Source organism: Sarcophilus harrisii, chromosome 2, assembly GCF_902635505.1.
Source record: "Sarcophilus harrisii chromosome 2, mSarHar1.11, whole genome shotgun sequence".
NCBI classification, from domain to species: Eukaryota; Metazoa; Chordata; class Mammalia; order Dasyuromorphia; family Dasyuridae; genus Sarcophilus; species Sarcophilus harrisii.
This window is the reverse complement of record NC_045427.1, coordinates 268,980,369-268,994,664: the sequence shown is the minus strand read 5'-3', so window position 1 is coordinate 268,994,664 and position 14,296 is coordinate 268,980,369. Positions and strand designations below refer to the sequence as shown.

Below are 14,296 nucleotides of genomic sequence, written 5' to 3'. Positions count from 1 at the left end.
ATATCCAGAAAGCATAGCTCAGGAAAAGATTTTCTTTGGGTTGAGGCAAATTTTACCACTGCAGAAGGCCATATCTTAAATAACAGTGTTCTCCCATTGCTCCCATAGTGTTGTGAACATGGACTATTACAGATACTTAAGCATCAAAATTTTGTAGGCTCCCAAAGGCACATGGCACATGTAGATGGTTTATTATTCTGTCCTTTTTCAGTTGTGTTCTACTTTTCATGACCCCATGTGGAGTTTTATTAAAAAAGATAATAGAGTGGTTTGTCATCTCTTTCTCCAGCTCATTTTACATAGGAGGAAACTGAGGCAAACAGGGCGAGGTGACTTGCTAAAGGTCACACAGCTAGCACACATCCAATGATGATCTGGACTGAAGAAGTGGCATAAAAATTTCAAGAATATTATGACTTCAAGATTAAATGAATGGTTCATAGAGTAAGAATGAGTATTAACAGATGGGCATCATAAATGAAATATTATAGGACACAGTAGCTATTAGATATTAAAAGAGCTAACAAAAAAATAAAAGAGCTAACAAAAGGCTTCTAATATGTTAGGTAAATTCTTTATGGAAAATATACAGAAAGACCTGGATATCATACAGAATGAGAGAATTTGAATGAATTATAATTGCACCAATGAAGTATCAATGGAGAATGGATCCATTCAAGTCTATGTAAAATTAGAGAGAGTAAAATATTTGGGTAGTTTTGTGTTATGAACAGAGTATTGTTTTTAGAAGTGTATCTATTGTATTTTGAAGAAGGAAGGTAGAAATTGAAGGACCCAGGCAAGTGGAATCACACAATTTTTTTTTTATTTTTTTAAATTTATTTATTTATTTTTTTTATTTAATAGCCTTTTATTTACAGGATATATGCATGGGTAACTTTACAGCATTAACAATTGCCAAACCTCTTGTTCCAATTTTTCACCTCTTAACCCCCCCAACCCCTCCCCTAGATGGCAGGATGACCAGTAGATGTTAAATATATTAAAATATAAATTAGATACACAATAAGTATACATGACCAAAACGTTATTTTGCTGTACAAAAAGAATCAGACTCTGAAATATTGTACAATTAGCTTGTGAAGGAAATCAAAAATGCAGGTGTGCATAAATATAGGGATTGGGAAATCAATGTAATGGTTTTTAGTCATGTCCCAGAGTTCTTTTTCTGGGCATAGCTGGTTCAGTTCATTACTGCTCCATTGGAAATGATTTGGTTGATCTCATTGCTGAGGATGGCCTGGTCCATCAGAACTGGTCATCATATAGTATTGTTGTTGAAGTATATAATGATCTCCTGGTCCTGCTCATTTCACTCAGCATCAGTTCGTGTAAGTCTCTCCAGGCCTTTCTGAAATTATCCTGTTGGAATCACACAATTAAAAGCTACGTGGAACATCTTGCAAGGAAACATTGAAAATTAGAGAAAGCTAAGAGATTTAATAGCAGAGTGTGCAAAAACAGACTCAGAAATAGTAGTGAGGGATGTGGGTAGTCAGCAAAGTCAAAGATGATGGAAAGGACCTGAAAGATTAGAAGGGAGAAAAGGTCACTATTGCCCAAGAGGAAATTTTTCATGACCTTAATGAGTGCAGTTTTATTTTAACAGTGAGTATCAAAGAAGAAAGGTAAGGTGGTAAAGAATTAAAAGGCCAGAGGTATAAACATTACATTTGCAGAAAAGCATATGAGATCAAAAAGAACGAAAGGCAGAGAGTAGAACCTGAAAGGGGACACTTCAGTTATGGAGACTTTCAGAGCTAGCAGAAAAACAACTAAAATAATAATGAATTGTGTTGCCAAGTAAACTATCCATGTTGTCCAGCAAAAGGAAAGTGAAAATTATAGCATGAGAATGAACCTATAATGGATTAGATCAGATAAAGTTATACAGAATATGTAAAAAATAAACAAGGCAATTTTAGGGAAGAGTCAGGAAGGAAATAAGCACTTTTGGTGCATCTTCTGTGTGCCAGAAACTATGCTAAACACCTTACAAATATTATTTCATTTAATCCTCATAAAGGGGTGCTATTATAATTTCCATTTTACAGGTGAGGAAATTGAGCAGACAGAAATTCAGGGACTTGTAAAGAGTCACATAACTAGTAGATGTCTAAGTCCATATTTATACCCAGATCTTTCTGACTCTTCATTCTGACTCTAGGTCCACTACTCTATCTACTTATGTAGGTACCTTTTGGAACAGGCAATAATAACATTTAACTGTGTCCACAAAACGTTCCTTCTTAGAGTCACATATGTAAATAAATTTTATTATATTTAAATATGAATGGGCATTACTAAAGCATAATAGCATCCTCTTTTGAAATATATATATATATATATACATATATACATATATTCATATGGTGACAAATGAAATTAAATTTTTAAAAAAGAAAGAATGCAACAACCTAGCAGAGCAGAAAGCAGTAGCTACAAGTTTATCAATTTGAGCAGGCCAACTGCACAACTAAATGCATGTGAAACTTAACAAATCCCTTGGGGAAACCGACTGTAGGAATTTTCTAGTCTGTGTGGAGTTACTGAGGTGAGACATGGTGGGTTGAACTTTAATGCCTTAGACAAGCACAATCAAATAGAGCCTGCTTAAGATTCCCTGGTGTCCATGAAGGGATCTACTGGTCGTCTAAATGAAGCTTTCAGAAAGGGCGGCAGCACTATCATGAGTTTTTTGCCTTCAATGTTATTCCAGTTTAAAAGAAATCCAAGTAAGATTTCCTAAGACTAAGCTTTATAGCTGCTGAAAAAAAATTTAAAATTATGATTCATTTCAGTGGAAGAAAGAAAAATATGAAGAGATTTTCATAAGATTTTTTTTTACTTTTATTTTTAAAGGGCAAATTCTAGTACAGTATATTCAATGTATGGAATCATTTTTGGAAATTGGTGATTTGATTCTATTAAAACAGCAGATTCGATTAAAAGGTGACCTTCAAAAACAATCAGAAGAGTTTTCTCTCCACCCCCCCCCCCCATGCTATAATATAATTCTGCTGAAGTCAATATTGTATATATAGAGGTCTCTGATTACTCTGCAATTATCTAATACAGAATCAGCTCCTTTGGGTTCAGGGATCTTTAAACCCTGCACTGTCAGAATTCTTGTATGTAGCACACTGCCCAGTCCTTGTTCAGTGCTAGTGGTAGTGAAGATGAGACTGGGTTCTTGGTTCCAAGGACATTCAGAAATCTCTAGATTACACCATTCCTCCCCAAAAAGTGCCTCGGCTAGAGGTTGTAGTCCAAAAGCCTGATTAAAGATCAGTAAGAAATTTTTAAAGCCAAAGGCTTGTTCGAATTGTTACAACTATGGGCTTCAGAGAGCTTTGTTGCAATAACCTTAAGTCCCAAATTCTGGTGCTGCTCTATTGATTCCCCCATTGATTGTCCATGATCTCTGAACTTTCTTATACTTCTACTCAGCTTCATGATGACCAAGGTTTTCTGTCTATTTATATACTACTGACTTACCCTTAGTACTTAACCTCTTATGACCTGGATCTTAAGACCAAAAAACTCTTTATCTAAAATCACCAGACAGCTTGTGTAGTCTTCATCTGACTCCACAGGAAATCTATAAGACCTCAGACTTGGACTGATTCTTGGTATCCTATATCTTTATGTTTTAAACCCCTCACTTTCCTTAATGCTTTTAGCACTAACATCCTTTCTCTCATCCCAGATTCACCTTACATAAGGTTTCTAATGACAAACATTTTTGTACTTTCCTCTACCTTGCTACCCATAACCTAGAGTGAGTATGTAACATTTCTGAGCAATTTTTTTTTCTTTTTTTTTTTTAATTTAATAGCCTTTTATTTACAGGATATATACATGGGTAACTTTACAGCATTAACAATTGCCAAACCTCTTGTTCCAATTTTTCACCTCTTACCCCCCCACCCCCTCCCCTAGATGGCAGGATGACCAGTAGATGTTAAATATATTAAAATATAAATTAGATACACAATAAGTATACATGACCAAAACGTTATTTTGCTGTACAAAAAGAATCAGACTCTGAAATACTGTACAATTAGCTTGTGAAGGAAATAAAAAATGCAGGTGTGCATAAATATAGGGATTGGGAATTCAATGTAATGGTTTTTAGTCATCTCCCAGAGTTCTTTTTCTGGGCATAGCTGGTTCAGTTCATTACTGCTCCATTAGAAATGAATTGGTTGATCTCGTTGCTGAGGATGGCCTGGTCCATCAGAACTGGTCATCATATAGTATTGTTGTTGAAGTATATAATGATCTCCTGGTCCTGCTCATTTCACTCAGCATCAGTTCGTGTAAGTCTCTCCAGGCCTTTCTGAAATCATCCTGTTGGTCATTTCTTACAGAACAGTAATATTCCATAATTTTCATATACCACAATTTATTCAGCCATTCTCCAACTGATGGACATCCATTCAGTTTCCAGTTTCTAGCCACTACAAAAAGGGCTGCCACAAACATTCGTGCACATACAGGTCCCTTTCCCTTCTTTATAATCTCTTTGGGATATAATCCCAGTAGTAACACTGCTGGATCAAAGGGTATGCACAGTTTGATAACTTTTTGAGCATAGTTCCAAACTACTCTCCAAAATGGTTGGATTCGTTCACAACTCCACCAACAATGCATCAATGTCCCAGTTTTCCCGCATCCCCTCCAACAATCATCATTATTTTTTCCTGTCATCTTAGCCAATCTGACAGGTGTGTAGTGGTATCTTAGAGTTGTCTTAATTTGCATTTCTCTGATTAATAATGACTTGGAGCATCTTTTCATATGACTAGAAATAGTTTCAATTTCTTCATCTGAGAATTGTCTGTTCATATCCTTTGACCATTTTTCAATTGGAGAATGGCTTGATTTTTTATAAATTAGAGTTAATTCTCTATATATTTTGGAAATGAGGCCTTTATCAGAACCTTTGACTGTAAAAATATTTTCCCAGTTTATTGCTTCCCTTCTAATCTTGTCTGCATTAGTTTTGTTTGTACAAAAACTTTTCAGTTTGGTATAATCGAAATTTTCTATTTTGTGATCAGTAATGATCTCTAGTTCTGCTTTGGTCATAAAGACCTTCCCCTTCCACAGGTCTGAGAGGTAAACTATCCTATGTTCCTCTAATTTATTAATAATTTCATTCTTTATGCCTAGGTCATGAACCCATTTTGACCTTATCTTGGTGTACGGCGTTAAGTATGGATCAATGCCTAGTTTCTGCCATATTAGTTTCCAATTTTCCCAGCAATTTTTATCAAACAGTAAGTTCTTATCCCAAAAGCTGGGATCTTTGGGTTTGTCAAAGACTAGGTTGCTATATTTGTTGACTGTTTTATCCCTTGAACCTAATCTATTCCACTGATCAACTAATCTATTCCTTAGCCAATACCAAATAGTTTTGGTAACTGCTGCTCTATAATATAATTTTAGATCTGGTACAGCTAAGCCACCTTCATTTGATTTTTTTTTCATTAATTCCCTTGAAATTCTTGACCTTTTGTTTTTCCATATGAACTTTGTTGTTATTTTTTCTAGGTCATTAAAATAGTTTTTTGGGAGTCTGATTGGTATAGCGCTAAATAAATAGATTAGTTTAGGTAATATTGTCATCTTTATTATATTTGCTCGCCCTATCCAAGAGCATTTAATATTTTTCCAATTGGTTAGATCAGACTTAATTTGTGTGAAAAGTGGTCTGTAACTCTGGGAGATGACTAAAAACCATTACATTGAATTCCCAGTCCCTATATTTATGCACACCTGCATCTTTGATTTCCTTCACAAGCTAATTGTACAATAATTCAGAGTCTGATTCTTTTTGTACAGCAAAATAATGTTTTGGTCATGTATACTTATTGTGTATCTAAGTTATATTTTAATATATTTAACATCTACTGGTCATCCTGCCATCTAGGGAGGGGGGGGGGGTAAGAGGTGAAAAATTGGAACAAGAGGTTTGGCAATTGTTAATGCTGTAAAGTTACCCATGTATATATCCTGTAAATTAAAGGCTATTAAATAAAAAAAAAAAAAATAAATAAATAAATAAAATAAAAAAAAAAAAAAAAAAAAAAAAAAAGAAAAGTGGTCTGTAATTTTGCTCATAAAGTTTCTGATTTTCCCTTGGCAGATAGATTCCTAAATATTTTATATTATCAGTAGTTACTTTAAATGGAATTTCTCTTTGTAACTCTGACTGTTGGATTTTGTTAGTGATATATAAGAATGCTGATGACTTATGTGGGTTTATTTTATAACCAGCAACTTTGCTAAAGTTGTGGATTATTTCTAATAACTTTTTAGCAGAATCTCTGGGGTTCTCTAAGTATACCATCATGTCATCGGCAAAGAGTGATAATTTGGCTTCCTCATTGCCTATTCTTATTCCTTTAATCTCTTTCTCAGCTCTTATTGCTATAGCTAGCGTTTCTAATACAATATTAAATAGTAACGGTGATAGTGGGCAACCTTGTTTCACTCCAGATCTTATTGGGAATGGTTGCAGTTTGTCTCCATTACATATGATGCTTACCGATGGTTTTAAATAGATTCTGCTGATTATTTTAAGGAAAAGTCCATTTATTCCTATACTCTCAAGTGTTTTTAATAGGAATGGATGTTGGATTTTATCAAATGCTTTTTCTGCATCTATTGAGATGATCATATGGTTTTTGTTAATTTGGTTATTAACATGGCCAATTATATTGATAGTTTTCCTAATATTGAACCAGCCCTGCATTCCTGGTATAAATCCTACTTGATCATAGTGTATTATCTTGGAGATGTAAGGGATTTTCCTATTAATAATTTTGAGGCACAGAAAACTTTCAATTCATGAAACAAAGTACAAGTTTTACATTCCTAGAAACCAGCTTTCCTTTCCATTTAAATGCACACTTATCCCATCCACATCATGGGGGTGAGAGGTGAGGTGTTAGAGGTCTTTCCCTACACCTATCTGAAAGATGTGAGTAAAAATTTTCTGCCCTCCCTTCATACCAGTGAAGAAGTCTGAATTTTTTTCTTTTTTATGTAAAGTTTGCATTAATTATCTGGTCATAGATTTGTTTTCTTTGCTGGCTTTTGTGTGTTATCTGTCCTTCTGTAAAACTCCCCCCCAAATTTCCATTTAATTTCTTATGACAACCCACAATGTATTGAAACCTTAATGGGGAATGTCACAATGTGAAAAATTTAACTCTAGAGGGTATTTATTTTATATATTTTTCATTGATGACTATCATACTCTTGCTTTAAATAAACTCATCTAATTGTTGGGCTGGTTTTACTTTTTGGGGGTACAACTTGGTTTTTTTCACTTCACATTGTAGAATTGATGAGAAGTTCCTGCCATGTGATCTGGAGATTGACTATATGACAGATGGGAACCACTATAATTATTCAGAATCTGTCCTCTCTAGGAATAAAATCTACTATCGGCAAATCTCTTCTAAATTAACACTTTCTCCTTACCCCTCTTAAACCCTCATGCATACTCCCTTAAATTTGTTTCAGAATTTCTTTTTCTGTATAGAGAAACCATTCTAGGATCTAACTTACTTGCTGATCTAAGATAAAAAGTCCTCTGCTCAGCAAATATTAGTGGATTGAATGATAAGCTCTACCCATTTCCTAAATAGACTTTGATGATTTTTTCCTTAGATTCATCTGACCTGAGTCTCCCCTCACACTTCCAGTCATACCTTAGAGAGTATTCCTTCTAGAACTCGTTTACAAAAGAAAAAAATGTTATACCTATAGTAATAGTAATTGGTTATTCATAAGCAGTAAAAAGTAATTTTCCCGTAAAAGTATGTTAGTTTTCAGCTTTTGTATGTGTGTGTGTATGTCATAAATATGATAGAGGTCTTTAGGGGGTATAGATATCTGGTCTAGAAGAGGGAGCTTTCTAGCATTAGGATAATTATTTTCCAGGTATTTTGTTGAAGAAATAGAGGCGAAATAGTATTAATCTTGAAACAATCTCACTTATTTTGAGTTGTTCAACATATAATTATTGTATTTTTATTGAATTTAAATGATTATTAGTAATGAAAATAGAATGCAATAGATTGAATTTATAATGACCAACCTTAGACCCAGATAAGAAATTAAGAAATTTACTTGTGTCTTTTTGTTGGACAAATTGAATGTTGGGCCATCATTATGAATGTGTAATTTAAAAAAAATGTTAAAAGGGAAGGCTAACTAGAGAAAAGGGGTGGTATATTTGGAAATGATTATAATATTAAAATGACATCAATAAAATCTAAACATTAAAGAAAAACCAAACAAAGCACTTAAGATATAATTGCTCTCTGTATCCCCTTTTAATCTACCTTTGCCTTTTCCCAACAAATTCTTCTCCCAAAACAATATTCAAAAATAAAATGGAAAGGTTTAGAACTAGGCAGATTGTGAATTTATACAATAATATGGTTGTAAGGACCACTATTTATCATCAAGATGTTCAAATTACATTTAAATTATACCTTTGATTCTAAAAAATAAAACTAAAAGTCATCATTCTAAACATGCACAGTTTATACATATAACATTAAAGTCACTTGGATTTTCTCTAAATGGCTCTTCATTTTAATGACAAATTGTATAAAATATTTTTTCTTCGACTCCACATTGTAAAGAATCTTATGATCAACTTTCATGGTTGGCTTGGAGAATTATTTTCATTTTTAAGCTAAGTTTTTCAGCATTGAAAGTAAATTGGATGGTGGGTCCAGGATAGAACTTGACCATGAATATTATGGCAATTCTTTCTAGGTCTATAGCTTGCAATTTAAGTGAATTAATCTCTTATCACAAATATTTCTTGTTAAATAAGAGGTTCTCTGAATTTTGAACTCTTCTCAAATAGCACAATAGAAACGATGGATGGGGGGCAGATATCCTTCCTTTCTTTCCTTCCCCTAACTCTCACCTCCCCACCTCGTGTCAGCACAGAATCTCTCAATATGGGGAGCAACTAAGCAGGCACATGATAATAGTCACTGCCTGTCATTAATTATGCCCCATGGGACTATTACAGATATGTGAAAAGACAGCAGCAGAAGTCTACTGATACTAGTGATTGTCAAAACAGTTTACATTGTCTCTGGAGGGTCATGACAGTAACAACATTGTTCAGATATACTTCCAGGATTGCATTTTAAGATGGATCAAGGTATCAGCATACCTTCTCTCACTCTCTCTTTTTTTTTTAATTTTTTTTTTTTATTTAATAGCCTTTTATTTACAGGATATATACATGGGTAACTTTACAGCATTAACAATTGCCAAACCTCTTGTTCCAATTTTTCACCTCTTACCCCCCCACCCCCTCCCCTAGATGGCAGGATTACCAGTAGATGTTAAATATATTAAAATATAAATTAGATACACAATAAGTATACATGACCAAAACGTTATTTTGCTGTACAAAAAGAATCACACTCTGAAATATTGTACAATTAGCTTGTGAAGGAAATCAAAAATGCAGGTGTGCATAAATATAGGGATTGGGAATTCAATGTAATGGTTTTTAGTCATCTCCCAGAGTTCTTTTTCTGGGCATAGCTAGTTCAGATCATTACTGCTCCATTAGAAATGATTTGGTTGATCTCGTTGCTGAGGATGGCCTGGTCCATCAGAACTGGTCACCTTCTCTCACTCTCAATCCCACGTCCTGTGATATTGGGTTCTATTCATTCTTGTCATCTTATATGTATTTTATGTGACTTTCTGCAATATCCTGCTGAGGGAATTAACCATAAGAGGGAAAAACTGTTTGCCTGCTTTCTGGAGCAGAAAAAAAATCTATGGATTTGGACGAGGAAGGTGAGGTACTCATCCTTGGCCAAATTGATCATCATGGAAATTTGCTTATGAGAATAACTTTTTCCCAGGCTTTGAGGATTACTACATACCTGAAAGGGTCTTCTGAAGTTTCCCTTTTCCTTGGCCAAAGTTGATAACTCAAAGATTCATAGAATCTTAGAGCTGGAAAGTACATTAAAGATAGTCTAGTCCAAATCTCTCATTTTTTAAAAGAAGTGACTGAGAGCTAAAGAAATTAGACCAAAATGTCATGCATAGCAAGTTAACATACTAATGAAATAACAAAACTTTGTCAATTTTCACATCCCCAGTTTCAAATCTTAAAAAATTGCATATCTATTATTGATCTTTTTCTTTTCAAATGACTAATCGCCCAAATATGGAACAATTTCCTATATTCTAGTAGTGAATCAAATTTCATCAAAACAAGCTAGCTTTTTAAAAATCTACAAGGAATTATTTTTTAATCAATATAAGGATGACTTATTGAGTAGGGAATCCAGGATGAGGAATACATTCAGAAATTAAGATTAAAAAATGTCAATAAAAATAAGAAAAAATTGGAAGGAACAAAGAGATAGGTAAATGTTTAATGTTTAATGTATATGTTTAAGCCTAGTAGATAGAAAGACCCTGCTTTTCATAGTCAAATATTCCTGTGCTGCTGTGCCATACAAGAAAGCACAGCTGTAAATGTTTTACACTTGAAACTTAAAGGCTCAACTGTGACCTTTTAAAGCACACTTGATATAAGTGGAAAAAATTCTCAAAAGAGGAAATTTCAGGGGTCTAATATAACATGTCTACAATTTTCAGATGGGTGGAGGTGAAAATAATATTTGAAGTTTATTTTGCTTGGAAATGGAAAGAAAACCTAGTATCATCTAATTCATTTGTTATGGAATTGATTGCAATTATGTATACATATTTAATGCAAATCACTTAAAAATTCTATGCCTTATAATTTTGAGAGTATGAGGATACATCAGGTGGGAATTCTACTCATGCTAGAATTTATTGAGTGTGTAAGCCATGGATCTATCAGAAAGCCTGAAACTACTTAACAATCACACTAAGTAGCAAAGGCAGCATACTGACCAAAAAAAGAGTCAGCAGTTTATGGGCCATCTTTCAATGTTATGAACAGTCTGGCCTTAAGAGCTCTCAACTGGGGCCTGTGGAGTGTTACATTTGAACAGACACTGAAAATGATCTTGCTGCCTATTACATTCTTAAGTCAAATTTGTTCAGAATTTATATCAATATATCCATTTTAGTATGGTCACACATTATGGAATGTGACTATTGTGAATTAAAGCAGTACAAAAATCCAGAGAAAGGTGGAAGGAAAGATGAAGAAAATGGACTGTTCATCATATGTGTGAAGATAGTATTCTCTTTTCAGTTTTATTGAGTATTCAGTACTTTGTGAGAAATCTCCTTGGGCTATAAAATAACTTCTTTTTTTCAAAGGCCTTGCAATGTTAGTGAAGATATCATATTAGGCATATACAAATGATAATGTTTAACTCCCTTTTTAAAGTACAGTCTACTGATAGAGATCTCTTCCCACAAACTATTAGCTTGTATTTGTTTTTTAATATGTTTTGTAGGAGAGACAATTAGTGGATTGTGACCTTCCCGTAGAGCCAGAAAAAACTTACAGCACCCTACCTATGTATCCCTGGGCAAGTTACTTAATACCTGGAAATTATCTTAAAACATAATTTCAGGGATAGTGGTAAACTGCATTAAAATAACTGGTTTCTTCATTTGTGAGTTCCCTATAGCAAAGAAATCACTTGTTTTCCCTCTTTCCCTCTATTTTCTGGGACCTATCTGTGTTCACATCTTTACCCCTGATAGAAATGTAAGCTTTTCAAGAGGATGAGCTGATTTATTTTTTGTCTTTGTATCTCTAGCACCTAGCTCAGCAGCTGGCAGAGAGTAAATTTTTAATACATGTTTTTGATTGATTGGCTTATTGAAGCAATCAAGTGGTATAGTTAATCAAAGAATAGATTATGGTTTCGTGATCTACTTCAGACACATACTGACTGTGTTACCTCGTGTGGGTTCCAGGCAACTGGTTAAGACCAGAACAGCTGCTAGAATGAATTCCTTCACCAAGTTCTCTATACTGATGAAATCACAGGATGAAATCTAATATACATATCCACATATACATACACAAATATGTGTATATGTTAGTAGACTGTGGAATTTGTTTAAAGGTACTTAAGATTAACAGTCACCAAAATGCCTGAATGAAGGTGCCATAAGAAGTTGAGAATAAGATTCTATGTTTAAGGAATCAAACTATCATAGTTCTTCTCTATGCTTTCAAATTTGGAGCATGATTATAGCAATATATTTCGAATAAAGGAAATGTTTTCTCTACTTTTATATTAAAATATATTTAATGATATTTCTATTGAGAGACTAAAACTTTTTACATATACATATACAGATAAGGCATAATGAAGCTAAGATACTAATATTTATTATAATTTATCAAAGCTTTATCTTTATAACAATGGTAAAATTTAAATATAAGATGGAGGGATTTGTTTGGAAAATATACATCTTGTTTTCCTACTAAAATTTCATAATTTCAATTAATTATATTCTATGTCCTTACATCTCAATAAAATAAATATTATCTAGATTGGATGCTTATCTACAAATTAGTTTTTAAATGCTGACTAACTAAAATATTAAACCTTTATAAACAATTATCTATAACTATTCAACTCTCTTTATATAATACAGGAAAGAAAAAGCTCTGAAATGATCATCTGGAGCATGACATATCAGAATATGAAATATCAAATATCATGAAATTATTAAAATGCATTATTTTTTCTTTTAAATTAATAAACTTGATGGACTTGGGGAAAGAGGACTTGATCATTGACATTATCTGTGGAATAGCATTGTTCTCCAATGAGTATTTGATAAGAAATAAAGCCTTTTCAAGGAATCAATTTACTGATGACAAATATCATAGGTTTAAGGAGATTTTCACCTTTCTAGGTGAACTTTATGGTTCCAATTGATTTTCTACAACATGAATGAGTTGCAAGTACAAGGAAATTATACTTTTTCCATTTTGAAAAGTGATGATTATTTCTGTGTTATTGGGGAAACCATGATTTTTGTTAATAAAATACAGAGCATCGACTTCAACATGTTACAAATAAGGACAATTTCTTCACAATTAATTGTAGGTATTCCTTATTTTCTTGAAGAAAAATTGCATGTTAAAAAACCATCCTGAGGAAGTTAAAAAAGCAACATTTCTTTGAGATTTACATTGCAGCCCCTGGGTAGCTAGTACAATAATTTTGTAACACAATAAAATAGGAACTTGTACAAATGTATTTTCTCCCCTGGGCTTATATGTCATATGACTCTGGCAGTCTGCTCATAGAATCTGTCTGATTGTTTATCTATTATAGCACATAAGTTGTCCTTATCTTAATTGTAAGTTGCAGAATTACTTCAAGTGTGTTTGTAAAATAAAAAAAAAAATAAGGATTTCGCTGAATGGAAGTGTGTGTAGTTTCAGCAGTAAAGTATTTGTTTATTTTGTCGTGAGACCACCTCACTGGTTGTAAGGTTGGCCCAAGCTGTTAGCACACAATGGAACTTGGTGTCTGACCATAACTGCATGTCTCACTCAACAGGCAATCAGCATTTTAATTAGCGATGAAAGGAAAGTCATTGTCTCCTAGTTGCTTTATCTCAATAGCCCAATAATTTTCCATTGAATAAATAAATAATATAAGGGAGAACCTTCCCTCATAATGTCATTAAGGGCTCCATCTCCCCCCTCATTTGTATTTGCATTAACACGAGACTGTTTGAAAAGGAACAATTATAATAGTTCTCTGACAAGTAGCCTTTGCTTTTTTGAGTTGTGGACTTTTCCCTGTTCTGTAACCTCTCTGCACTGCATGGTTTGTTTTAGGGTTTATATAAAGGAAACTCTTGGTGACTGGGTGTCTCTCAGAGGTGTGTGAAAGTGAATGATTGATTTGCTCTGTGCATCCTTGGAACTAGGTAACTTGCATTATGACTCTGATGTACTGTGTAATTGATGCAAGTCCTTTCATAGCATTCTGAGATTGAAATCAATATTCATTTGGAGTGCAACAACTGTAATAAACTACATTCCTTTTGTAAGCAGTGGTCTAGGGCTTTTGTTAAGGATCAGTTAGGAATGACAGATTAACATTTCGGTTTGGTTAGGGGACTGTTTGAATGAAGAGGAACAATGTCTTCAAAACAATTCCATTTCAACACCTGGTTGCACGGAATTAACTTTTTGATTTTGCAACATAGAAACTTATCTTGCCTTTCCTCAAGATCGAAGTTTCTCTTTCATCTCTACAAACCCTGGATGAAAAGGGTG

General features: G+C 33.6%; 1 protein-coding gene across 5 annotated transcripts in view; it reads left to right on the top strand.

Annotated features, from left to right (window-relative positions):
• NPAS3 (neuronal PAS domain protein 3) overlaps positions 1-14,296 on the top strand; it is a 1,088,682-nt gene that overhangs the window by 74,734 nt on the left and 999,652 nt on the right. The gene's annotated exons all lie outside the window — the stretch shown is intronic.